General features: G+C 37.1%; 1 long non-coding RNA gene across 1 annotated transcript in view; it reads left to right on the plus strand.

The window, feature by feature from the left end:
* The window catches only part of LOC131517039 (uncharacterized), a 72144-nt gene extending 59330 nt beyond the window's left edge, over nucleotides 1-12814 (plus strand). Inside the window, exon 3 of the long non-coding RNA XR_009264353.1 lies at nucleotides 12729-12814. This is a non-coding gene — a long non-coding RNA (uncharacterized LOC131517039). The remainder of the gene's footprint in view (nucleotides 1-12728) is intronic.
* Nucleotides 12815-14134: the final 1320 nt, after the last annotated feature.

The raw sequence follows: 14134 nt of genomic DNA on the forward strand, positions 1-14134 counted from the left end.
TATTTTTTAGAGCAGGTTTATATCACAGCAAAATTGAGCAGAAAATACAGAGTTCCCATGTACTCCCACCCCACCCCACCCCTACTATTACCATTCCTCACCAAACTAGTACCATTCTACAGCTCATAAGCTATGGTGACATAGCATTATGATCCAAAGTCCATAATTCACATTAGGTTTCACTCTTGGGGTTGTACATTCTATGGGTATTGACAAACATATAATGACATGTATCTAATATTGTATCGCACAGAATAGCTTCTTTGCCCTAAAAATTCTATGTGTTCTGCCTATTGATCCCTCCTTCTCCTCTGACCTCTGGAAACCACTGATCTTTTTACTTTGTCCGTAGTTTTGCCTTTTCCAGGTCATAATTTTGGAATCATAAGGTATGCAGCCTTTTCAGATGGGCTTCTTTCACTTAGTAATATGTCCTCCAAGTCTTTTTATGGCTTGATAGCTCATTTATTCTTAGCACTGGCTGTTATTGCAGTGTGTTGATATACCATAGTTTATTTATCCATTCACCTCCTGAAAGACCTTTTGGTTACTTCCGGGTTGGGCAATTCTGGAAAAGCTACTGAAAACATCTGTGTGCTGATTATTGTGTGGATATGAGTTTTCAGTTCATTTGAGTAAATACCAAGGAGTGTGACTGCTGTATTGTATAGTAAAAGGATGCTCATTTTATCAGAAACTGCCAAACTGTCTTCCAAAATGGCGTTACCATTTTGCATTCCCACCATCAATGAATTAGAGTTCCTATTGCTCTACATCCCCTCCAGCATTTGGTGCTTGTCAGTGTTTTGGAATTTCATCATTTCAATAGGTGTGCAGTGCTATCTCATTGTTTTAATTTGCATTTCCCTGATGGCATATGATGTTTAACATAGTTCATATACTTATTTAGAGTTTGTATATCTTCTTTGGTGAGATGCCTGTTAAGATTTTAGCCCATTTTTAAAAATCAGGTTGTAAGATGAAACGTCTGTGTCTGGATTCTATTTTGTGTTTTGGTTTTTTTTGTTTGTTTTTCCTGGCATGTGTATCTACTTGTTCCAACACCATTTGTTGAAAAGACTGAATTTTCTCCATTGTGTTGCCTTTGCTCTGTGTCAAAGATCATTGTTTTACTTTTAACTGTTTTTATTTGTTCTCTATATCCAAACTCCTACTGTATCCTGCATATTTTTCTTATAATTTAAATTTAATTTAAGCTTGCCTACTGCATTAGCAGTAACTAGGCAAACAGAAACAGCCTTGCTCTTCAGCTTTCACTCTCATTCTGAATTCACTGATCATGTAAACTCAATACAGCAGCTAACTAATGGAAGGAGAAGTGCATGAAGAAGCCAACCATGCCTAAAAGGAAAAGATTCTTATTTTTTAATGAAGATTCAAATATTGGTTACTATCTTGAATCAGCATTTAGTATTTCTGAATTGAAACTGTATGCTGTAACCTGAAATGACTATTGAATGTCTGATATTTAGAAATGAACTGAAAAATGATGAGGGTTGCTAAGTTTTTGTACGATGGTAGGGGGGAGACATTTTCAAGTGGCAATGGGAGACCAAACACATTTGTATTTTGAGATCATCCAATGTGAAATGCTTGTTCAACATAGCAGTACTAAACTAAAACGTAACTTCATTCAAAGTTAATCAAATCAGATAAGGTATCAGGAACAGAGACAGTGACAAGAGATGGAATGCATTTTCAAGATTGTTAAAAACAGTGAAATGTGATGTGGAACAAAGATTGATCTAGGGGTCAAGAGATGTGGGTTCTAGAACCAACACTCTCTCATTTACAGATATCTCTCATATGGTATTTTTTTCCCACCCATTAAGTGGGGAGTGGATAAGTTGTTTTTTTGGTTTTTGTTTTTGTTGTTTTGTTTTTGTTTTTGTTTTTTTTAATCTTCTCTAACTCTAAAGTTCTAAGCTGCCAGTACAAGAAAAGTCAGACACAGTTCTGGCTGAATCTTGTTCAACTAGGTGGCTGGGATGAATAAATTAAATAAATTTTTACTTAAACGCATTCTAGGATGGTGACGTAAGAGGACGCTGGGCTCACCGCGTCCTGCTGATCACTTAGATTCCACCCACACCTGCCTAAATAACCCAGAAAACCACCAGAAGACTAGCAGAACGGATTCTCTGGAGCCAAGCATAGACGAGAGGCCCACGGAGGAGAGTAGGAAGGGCGGAGAGGCGGTGTGCGCTACACGGACTTGTGGGAGGGAGCCAGGGCGGAGGGGCGGCCCACCAGCCAAGCAGAGCCCCTGAGTCTGGCTTGCGAGGGCAGAGGGGCCGACGGAGTGTGTTCTGACAGCAAGCGAGCCTTAACATCTGGAAGGTTATAAGTTAACAGATCTGCTTGGAGAGCAGGAGGGCTGGAGGACAACGGGAGGGAGAGTTGTTGAGCCCCGGATGACAGAGCTCAGCTTGGAGGGGAACGAAGGCGCTCGCCAGCGCCATCTCCCCCAGCCAAAATCCCAAAGGGAACCAGTTTCTGTCAGGGAACTTGGCTTGCACCGCACAAACACCCAACACTGTGCTTCTGCAGATCCATCCCTCCGGTGGCAGGTCTGACTCCCTCCCAGTGCTGCAGGGCCCCTCCTGAAGTGGATCACCGAAGGAAAAGAGAGCTGAGCCTGCCCCTCCCGCCCTGTGCACCTTGCCGATCCACCCTAGCTAATACACCAGATCCCCAGCACCACAAGCGTGGCAGTGTGCAAGTAGCCCAGATGGGCCACGCAACCCCACAGTGAATCCCGCCCCTAGGAGAGGGGAAGAGAAGGCACACACCAGTCTGACTGCGGCCCCAATGGTGAGCTGGGGGCAGACATCAGGTCTGACTGCAGCCCCACCCACAACTCCACTTATACACCACAGCACAGGGGAAGTGCCCTGCAGGTCCGCACCACTCCAGGGACTATCCAAAATGATGAAACGGAAGAATTCCCCTCAAAAGAATCTCCAGGAAATAACGACAGCTAACGAACTGATCAAAAAGGACTTAAACAATATAACAGAAAGTGAATTTAGAATAATAGTCATAAAATTAATCTCTGGGCTTGAAAACAGTATACAGGACAGCAGAGAATCTATTGCTACAGAGATCAAGGGACTAAGGAACAGCCAGGAGGAGCTAAAAAATGCTATAAATGAGCTGCAAGATAAAATGGAGACAACCACAGCTCGGATTGAAGAGGCAGAGGAGAGAATAGGGGAATGGAAGATAAAATTATGGAAAAAGAGGAAGCTGAGAAAAAGAGAGATAAAAAAAATCCAGGAGTATGAGGGGAAAATTAGAGAACTAAGTGATGCACTAAAGAGAAATAATCTATGCATAATTGGTATTTCACAGGAGGAAGAGAGAGGGAAAGGTTCTGAAGGTGTACTTGAAGAAAGCATAGCTGAGAACTTCCCTGATCTGGGGAAGGAAAAAGGCATTGAAATCCAAGAGGCACAGAGAACTCCCTTCAGACATAACTTGAATCCATCTTCTGTACAACATACCATAATGAAACTGGCAAAATACGGGGATAAAGAGAAAATTCTGAAAGCAGCTAGGGGTAAACGTGCTCTAACATATAAAGGGAGACCTATAAAACTCATGACAGATATCTCTTCTGAAACTTAGCAGGCCAGAAAGGAATGGCAGGAAATCTTCCATGTGATGAACAGAAAAAAATATGCAGCTGAGAATCCTTTGGCCAGCATTCTGTCATTTAGAATAGAAGGAGAGATTAAGGTCTTCCAAAATAAACAAAAACTGAAGGATCTCATCACCACTAAACCAGCCCTACAAGAGATCCTAAGGGGGATCCTGTGAGAAAACATACCAGAGATATCGCTACGAGCATGAAACCTACGGACATCACAATGACTCTAAACCCATATCTTTCTATAATAACACTGAATGTAAATGGACTAAATGTGCCAACCAAAAGACACAGGGTATCAGAATGGATAAAAAAACAAGACCCATCTATTTGCTGTGGACAAGAGACTCATGTTAGCGCTGAGGACACCTTCAGATTGAAAGTGAGGGGATGGAGAACTATTTATCATGCTACTGGAAGTCAAAAGAGAGCTGGAGTAGCCATACTTATATCAGACAAACTAGACATTAAATTAAAGGCTGTAACAGGAGATGAAGAAGGGCATTATATAATAATTACAGGGTCTATCCATCAGGAAGAGCTAACAATTATAAATGTCTATGTGCCGAATACCGGAGCCCCCAGATATGTAAAACAAGTACTCACAAACATAACCAACCTTAGTGATAAGAATGTGGTAATTGCAGGGGACTTTAACACTCCACTTACAGAAATGGATAGACCATGTAGACACACAGTCAATAAAGAAACAAGGGCCCTGAATGATACATTGGATCAGATGGACTTGACAGATATATTTAGAACTCTTCATCCCAAAGCAACAGAATATACTTTCTTCTCGAGTGCACATGCAACATTCTCCAAGATAGATCACCTACTGGGTCACAAAACAGCCCTTCATAAGTATACAAGAATTGAGATCATACCATGCATACTTTCAGACCACAATGCTATGAAGCTTGAAATCTACCACAGGAAAAAGTCTGGAAAACCTCTAAAAGCATGGAGGTTAAAGAACACCCTATTAAAGAATGAATGGGTCAACCAGGCAATTAGAGAAGAAATTTAAAAATATATGGAAACAAATGAAAATGAAAATACAACAATCCAAACGCTTTGGGATGCAGCGAAGGCAGTCCTGAGAGGAAAATACATTGCAATCCAGGCCTATCTCAAGAAACAAGAAAAATCCCAAATACAAAATCTAACAGCACACCTAAAGGAAATAGAAGCAGAGCAGCAAGGACACCCTAAACCCAGCAGAAGAAGAGAAATAATAAAGATTTGAGCAGAAATAAACAATATAGAATCTAAAAAAACTGTAGAGCAGATCAACGAAACCAAGAGTTGGTTTTTTGAAAAAAATAAACAAAATGGATAAACCTCTAGCCAGGCTTCTCAAAAAGAAAAGGGAGATGACCCAAATAGATAAAATCATGAATGAAAATGGAATTATTACAACCAATCCCTCAGAAATACAAGCAATTATCAGGGAATACTATGAAAAATTATATGCCAACAAATTGGACAACCTAGAAGAAATGGACAAGTTCCTAAACACCCACACACTTCCAAAACTCAATCAGGAGGAAATAGAAAACTTGAACAGACCCATAACCAGCGAAGAAATGGAATCAGTTATCAAAAATCTCCCAACAAATAAGAGTCCAGGACCAGACGGCTTCCCAGGGGAGTTCTATCAGACGTTTAAAGCAGAGATAATACCTATCCTTCTGAAGCTACTCCAAAAAATAGAAAGGGAAGGAAAACTTCCAGACTCATTCTATGAAGCCAGTATTACTTTGATTCCTGAACCAGACAGAGACCCAGTAAAAAAAGAGAACTAGAGGCCAATATCCCTGATGAATATGGATGCAAAAATTCTCAGTAAGATATTAGCAAATCGAATTTAACAGCATATAAAAAGAATTATTCACCATGATCAAGTGGGATTCATTCTTGGGATGCAGGGCTGGTTCAACATTCGCAAATCAATCAATATGATACATCACATTAATAAAAGAAAAGAGAAGAACCATATGATCCTGTCAATCGACGCAGAAAAAGCATTTGACAAAATTCAGCATCTTTTCTTAATAAAAACCCTCGAGAAAGTCGGGATAGAAGGAACATACTTAAAGATCATAAAAGCCATTTATGAAAAGCCCACAGCTAACATCATCCTCAATGGGGAAAACCTGAGAGCTTTTTCCCTGAGGTCAGGAACATGACAGGGATGTCCACTCTCACCGCTGTTGTTTAACATAGTGTTGGAAATTCTAGTATCAGCAATCAGACAACAAAAGGAAATCAAAGGCATCAATATTGGCAAAGATGAAGTTAAGCGTTTGCTTTTTGCAGATGACATGATATTATACATGGAAAATCCGATAGACTCCACCAAAAGTCTGCTAGAACTGATACATGAATTCAACAAAGTTGCAAGATACAAAATCAGTGTACAGAAATCAGTTGCATTCTTATACACTAATAATGAAGCAACAGAAAGACAAATAAAGAAATTGATCCCATTCACAATTGCACCAAGAAGCATAAAATACCTAGGAATAAATCTAACCAAAGATGTAAAAGATCTGCATGCTGAAAACTATAGAAACCTTATGAAGAAAATTGAAGAAAATATAAAGAAATGGAAAAACATTCCGTGCTCATGGGTTGGAAGAATAAATATTGTCAAAATGTCAATACTACCCAAAGCTATCTACACATTCACTGCAATCCCAATCAAAATTGCACCAGCATTCTTCTCGAAGCTAGAACAAGCAATCCTAAAATTCATTGGGAACCCAAAAGGCCCGAATAGCCAAAGTAATTTTGAAGAAGACCAAAGCAGGAGGCATCACAATCCCAGACTTTAGCCTCTACTACAAGGTTGTAATCATCAAGACAGTATGGTATTGGCACAAAAACAGACACATAGACCAATGGAATAGAATAGAAACCCCAGAACTAGACCCACAAACATATGGCCAACTAATCTTTGACAAAGCAGGAAAGAATATCCAATGGAAAAAAGACAGTCTCTTTAACAAATGGTGCTGGTAGAACTGGGTAGCAACATGCAGAAGGTTGAAACTAGACCGCTTTCTCACACCATTCACAAAAATAAACTCAAAATGGATAAAGGACCTGAATGTGAGACAGGAAACCATCAAAACCCTAGAGGAGAAAACAGGAAAAGACCTCTCTGACCTCAGCCATAGCAATTTCTTACTTGACGCATCCCCAAAGGCAAGGGAATTAAAAGCAAAAATGAACTATTAGAACCTCATGAAGATAAAAAGCTTCTGCACAGCAAAGGAAACAACCAACAAAACTAAAAGGCAACCAACGGAATGGGAAAAGATATTTGCAAATGACATATCGGACAAAGGACTAGTATCCAAAATCTATAAAGAGCTCACCAAACCCCACACCCAAGAAACAAATAACCCAGTGAAGAAATGGGCAGAAAACATGAATAGACACTTCTCTAAAGAAGACATCCAGATGGCCAACAGGCTCATGAAAAGATGCTCAACGTCGTTCCTTATCAGGGAAATACAAATCAAAACCACACTCAGATATCATCTCATGCCAGTCAGAGTGGCCAAAATGAACAAAACAGGAGACTATAGGTGCTGGAGGGGATGTGGAGAAACAGGAACCCTCTTGCACTGTTGGTGGGAATGCAAACTGGTGCAGCTGCTCTGGAAAACAGTGTGGAGGTTCCTCAAAAAAGTAAAAATAGACCTACCCTATGACCCAGCAGTAGCACTGCTAGTAATTTACCCAAGGGATACAGGAGTGTTGATGCATAGGGGCACTTGTACCACAATGTTTATAGCAGCACTCTCAACAATAGCCAAATTATGGAAAGAGCCTAAATGTCCATCAACTGATGAATGGATAAAGAAATTGTGGTTTATATACACAATGGAGTATTATGTGGCAATGAGAAAGAATGAAATATGGCCCTTGGTAGCAACGTGGGTGGAACTGGAGAGTGTGATGCTAAGTGAAATAAACCATACAGAGAAAGACACATACCATATGTGTTCACTCTTATGTGGATCCTGAGAAACTTAACAGGAACCCATGGAGGAGGGGAAGGAAAAAAAAGAGGTTAGAGTAGGAGAGAGCCAAAGCATAAGAGACTCTTAAAAACGGAGAACAAACTGAGGGCTGATGGGGGGTGGGAGGGAGGGGAGGGTGGGTGATGGATATTGAGGAGGGCACCTGTTGGGATGAGCACTGGGTGATGTATGGAAACCAATCTGACAATAAATTTCATATATTAAAAAAACACATTCTAATAAAAACATAAACCTTAAGTGGGCTATAAAAGTTGACTTTTTCCACTGTTAAATTTTTATGTTAAGAAATTAGCAATAAACACAGCACATCTAACGGATTGCGATGGTTTCAACATTGTTCTTCTGCAAATATGTGATTTTATATTTTGCTTTTATTTTTTGTAATCTAACGCAAATCCTTGGAATAAGTGGATTTTAGAATTAATATAGTCATTTTAATTCTATCCCCATCCCAACCTCAATTTAGCAAAGAGTAAACTGAGGTCCAGAGAACTTAAATGATTTGTACAGGGTGAAAGCTGGTAGAACAAGCTAGATTTCCTGATCCTCAGCCTGGTGACCTCTCTACAATAAGCTTAAAGTCCTTAGCAATTAGTATTACTTCAATAATCCATTGATAAGACATTTAACGTTTTATTTGACAGAAATAAATTTTGACACCCATTAATTCATTTTATCCTTTCAACATCCATGCACGGTTATTATCAGTCTCATTTTTATACACACACCACTACAGATTAAGTAATATGCCCAAGGTCATATAACTAATAAGAAATGAAGTATGAATTTGAAACATCACTTTTGCCTGACTCCAGATCCCAACCTTTTTCAAGGCATTATGTTAACTTTTTAAAGTTTCCTTTGAGTGTTGGTATTATAATGATTCTTGAGGACCCTTTGTTAGGTCTTTGACATTATCTTTTTCAGGTCTTACTTCTAAAGGCCGTCCAAATTTATGATTATTTTCTAGTACTGCTTCGTCATAGGTTTTTCTTAAAGTGAGACTCACATTGGAATATTGCAATAATAAATGTTGGGGGAAATGTATAAGTTTTCAACTAACCTTTGCATTGTTGATTACTTTAGAAGTGATTATCTCATTATTTCATGGTCTGAGCAGATTTTTACTGTATTTGCGTGCACATACATGCATATGAAAATTGTACTGATCATCATTTTGCCCTGTCAAGATGGTCTTAAATGCCTATCCAAGGCCCAATGTGTAACTTTCCCAGGAATCTTAGCATCAACTTTCAGAATAAAAAGTTGTCACTGGAGGTTTCTCAGTGCCCATCTACTGCATTTCTGAATTAACAACAAATGCAGATTTGTCTTTGATGGCTCTTTTATAGCTGTATACAGCTGGAGAAAAACCAACTGCCAAGGGAACTCAATTTTCTTTATCATCAATTTGACATTGGTTAACAGATGGCTTCTGGATACCATGGTAGTCTTCTTAATTTGTCTTTCTATATAGTGCTGCAGATACCCTTGGTTAATTGCTTGATTATTACATTTAATTCTTTGTCAACAATATACCTCATTGTTTTGGAACATATCTTAGGAGATGTTATAAAAGGCAGATATTTGAGTGTTGAACTGCTATCATACCTTTGAAACATAAAGCAAACACCTAAAGGTAGACAAATGTGTTAAAATATCCTGTACTAAAATCCAGTCAGCTTTCTGTGAAGTATGAGATTTCTCTGGAATACAGTGGATTCTCAAGAGCTAATTTATACAAAAAACAAAGAAAGGAGATCTATCGAAACATGAAAAAGGAAACAAATGCACTTAAATCAAGACATTTCCAGGTGAACGTTAACCTAAGATTAACTACAACTGAATTTTTATTTATTTTTGTTTGTTTATTTTGTTTTGTATATAACTTCATTAAGTAGAATTTAAATATTGTACTTTGGAGAGTGAAAAATTTTCAACCAGTTCAAAAGGTGTGGAAAAATACCAGTAGATTGAATATTTTGACATTCCTTAAAACACAAATGTGAACCCTTTTCTAACTGCTTTGGGAATCCAAAGAAATAAACAAACTTAAAATAGAGAGTTTGAGAGAGCTGATCCAGTCAGACATGATTGCATATAAGATTATACACCTACATACTTGTACATACTGCAAAAAGGAGAGTTCAGTGCATGACAAGAATTCATTGATCATTATAAAATCATCTTATGTTGTCAACTCTGAAAGTGGCATGTTAACTACCCAACTATATCAATTAAAACTATTGATTTTGGCTTTTAATCTTAGTTCTTTTTTCATTTATTCATTATGGAATGATAAGGCTGTCTCAAAAAATGATGCAAAATTATACTTGTACATTTACTTACATTATACTTGTACTTCTAACAAAATAAATTATTCTCTACTTAGGGGCGCCTGGGTGGCTCAGTTGGTTAAGCAGCCAACTTCGGCTCAGGTCATGATCTCGCGGTCAGTGAGTTCGAGCCCCGCATAGGGCTCTGTGCTGACAGCTCAGAGCCTGGAGCCTGTTTCAGATTCTGTGTCTCCCTCTCTCTGACCCTCCCCTGTTCATGCTCTGTCTCTCTCTGTCTCAAAAATAAATAAACGTTAAAAAAAAATTTAAAAAAAATTATTCTCTACTTAAAACATTTTAAATAGATTCAAAAGATGGACTCAGTGGAATCAGAAAACCCTCAAAATAGTAGTTTGCCATTATGAGAAAAGAAGATCTGAACTAACATTGCTAGTAATGTATATTCTATTGAAGTTTATGCTGCCACCTATGGGATATGAAAATTTTTAGTAATTAATCCAAAGTGTAGAAATTACTGTTGCCAATTACAAGAGAAAATCGAAACTTCTAAGCGGATTTTATTACTATTTAACTGTCAAAGGAAAGTCTATTTGGAGAAAGCTTTAAATTCTTTACCTGTTCCTTAAAACAAACAAACAAAAAAAACAAACAAAAAACAAGCTTGATTATGTGCCCTTGGATATTAAACTATATAATCCACAAGGCTTATATCTAAGTACTGTCTTTTTAAGTTTCAATGTTGTGTATTTGCCTTCAATAATTACAAATAATATAAACTGAATTCACTTGTGAAATCTTATGTAAGTTGATTTAGTCATGCTTCTGTTAATTTTTTCCACGTCCTCTTCTTTTCACTTCTGCCCATTTAACATGTACTACCTTATGCAAACTGGGGAGCAAAAAAACCCCCTGTTTTTAACCCTGTCTTCTAACACAGTAATGTAGTAGAATAGAAATAGAAGAGCTCTGATTAAGGGAAGACTTTTGTTGAAATTCATGCTCTAACACTTGCTACTTGCATCACGTAAGAAAAGTGACTCTAAGTTCTCATCCCAGAGTATAACTGGTAGTATCAGTATTTTATATGAATGCCGTAAGAAATATATACAGAATCTTACAATCCTTAATAGAGTGCCTGACGCAAAAAGAGTCTCAATAAATACCTGTTTCCTTTCAAAATATAATCTGTTATATCAGCAAGATCTACAAAAACCAAGCCCTTGCTCATCCTGTGACTTTCTTCTGATCAATAGAAGATGGTAAAGGTAATAAGATGTCACTCCCACGATTGTGTAATGTAAGACTCCGTTGTCAGCTTTGAAGAAGTAAATACTCATATGGTAAGGAACTGAGGAAGGCCTTTAGGAGCTGAAGGTAGCTTCCAGACAATAGGCAGCAAGAAGTTGGGGACCTCAGCGTACAATCACAAGGAAAGGAATTCTTCCATCAATGTGAGTGAGACTAGAAGTGGACTGTTTCCTAGTTAGTCTGTCTTTTAGATGAGAATTCAGTCTTGGCCATTGCATTAATTACATTCTTTTAAATGATTCAGTTAAGATATATCTGGTTCCCAGAACCACAGAAATTTTGAGATAAAAAAATGCATGTTTTTTTTAAGTTGCTATGTGCTAATTTGTTACACAGCAATAGAAAAACTAATAACTTTTCTTGGATAAGTTAATTTTCTTTCCTTTTATTCTGTAAATAATTTTATTTCCTTTTATTATTTAAAAATGTGAAGATCTGATTATAACACATTTACAATGTAAATAAGCATCCCTCCTACTCTACACATCTACCTCACCTTCCCACTCCCCAGAGGCAAGCATCATTTACTGTTTCGTGTTTTCACCTCTGATGAAATGGTCTTCCAAATTCATAAATATACATGGAAATTTAAGAATAATTTATTTTCCAGCCGTTCCTGATATTTATCATTTACAAGAGTGAAATGTTTTATTGGCCAGTGGTTTTAAAGTGATTTTAAAGTTAATGCAAGAAACTGTACCATGCTACATAACATTAAGTCTTAAATTTCATCGCCTATCTGTGGGAATTGAAGTAAAGGGAAACAATAAGCTCAGCCTATAGAAGACTGTTTTTAACCAACCTAGGTTCTTATGCAACACTGCTGCTAACTGGCCATATATCTTTATGGAAAGTACTTCCCCTCTATATATCCTTAATTTACACATTCCAGATTTCAGATTGCATGATTATACGTACTGTATGTGTGTGTTTGTTTCATAATGATACCTGGTGATTCGCAAACCTGATTGATCACAAAAGTCATACTCCAAGTATTTCATCATCACCATCGCCATCATCAGTATCATCAACTAGTCATCAACCCTGGATATTCTGATTCCATGAATTTGGGACACAGTTACGGGAATCCAATGTTACAATATTTTCATGGGTTATTCCGATTCACTTGACTGAGAAGCAATAATTTAGATATTTTATTTACACACATATAATCCTATATGATAGTGGTCTGAAATTCATTTTAAATTACATGACAGAGAAAGCCATCACTACAGTTGTGTGGACTGTATGAAAAAACAATTGCAAATGAAAAAAGTTTAGAAAAACCTTTATTTAACTTTTGGATCTCTTTTCTCATTTGTTCTATATTCATTCTTGCCTTGGAGGTTACCTTTATGCTTAACAAAGCATAACTTCTTGTCTCATATCCAGAATTCCTCCTTCTTCACTTAGAAGCCCCGATGCAAGGAAGATACGAGAGTTCTTTGGAACTGTCTTAAGTCACCAACCAAAACTGGATCATTCAGGTAAGTGTTTCCATTCTTCCCTTCTTATTTTTGGCTTCCTTTTCTCCTTGTTGGCTTGAACTAGGGAGGTGGCGGCTTCATCTGGCACCTCGATGTAATTAAGTTCTTTAGCAGTATGTCTTATTCAAAAGTTGCTTTTGGCTTATACATTGTTAACTTATGTTAATTTATTTCAACAACGCATTCTTCAGACATGTCAAAAAAGTGCCTTTACTTTGTTATTAATATGGAATTTGCTGGCTATGCATGATCAGGAAATGAAAGGCTGTTATGGAGACTGAAGCAATCATATAAAGATCTAACCTCAAATATAAGAAGACTGTACCTGCCTCACTCTCATCTTCCTTAATTATTTTAAGTACAATTCTCATAGCATAAAATCCACCTTTGTAAAATGTACAACTCATTAGTTTTTTAGTATATTCACAGTGTTTTGTAATTCTCACCACTGTCTAATTTTAGGACCTTTTAATCACCCCAAAAGAAAACCCATTATTTGCATGCACTTTCTCTTTCTCTCTCTCCCCACGCCTCTGACCACTAATCTATTTTCTGTCTCTATGGATTTGCCTATTGTGAAAATTTCATATATATTTAATTATACAAATGTGGTCATTTGTGATTGGCTTATTTTAGGATGTTTTCAAGGTTCATCTATATTGTAGTATGTATCATTATATTATTCCTTTGGATGGCTATTACATTGAATGGATATATCACATTTTGTTTATCCATTCATTGGTTGATGGACTTTGATTTGTTTTCATTTTTTGACCATTATGATTAATGCCACTATAAATAGTCATGTGTATGTTTTTATTCTCCTGTATTTTGGCTATATATCTAGTAGTGGAATTGCTGGGTTATACAATACCTCTATTTACAGCAATTTTGAGGAAATGCCAAAGAGTTTTGCAAAGTCATTGCACCATTTTGTGTTTCTAGTAAAGTATGTGGATTGCAGTTCTTCCACATCCTTCTCAACACCTGTTTCTGTTCAGTCTAATGGAAGATTAGCGAACCACGTTTTTATTCTGTCAATTTTCTCTATTTTTTCCTATTCTTTATTTAATTTATTTCCACTCTCATTTCTATTATTTCCTTTTTGACCTTGGTTTGAGATTACTTTGCTCTTTTTACTAGTTTCTTAATGTGGAAGAATAAGGTGATTAGAAATCTTTCTTTTATATTCATAGGTATCCATAAATATATTTTTTCCATGTACAGTTTTAACCGCATTCCTTAAGTTTTGGCATATTGTGTATTTATCTTCATACATCTCAAAGTAGTTACTAATTTCCATTTTAATTT

This window comes from Neofelis nebulosa, chromosome 7, assembly GCF_028018385.1.
Source record: "Neofelis nebulosa isolate mNeoNeb1 chromosome 7, mNeoNeb1.pri, whole genome shotgun sequence".
Classification (NCBI taxonomy): Eukaryota; Metazoa; Chordata; class Mammalia; order Carnivora; family Felidae; genus Neofelis; species Neofelis nebulosa.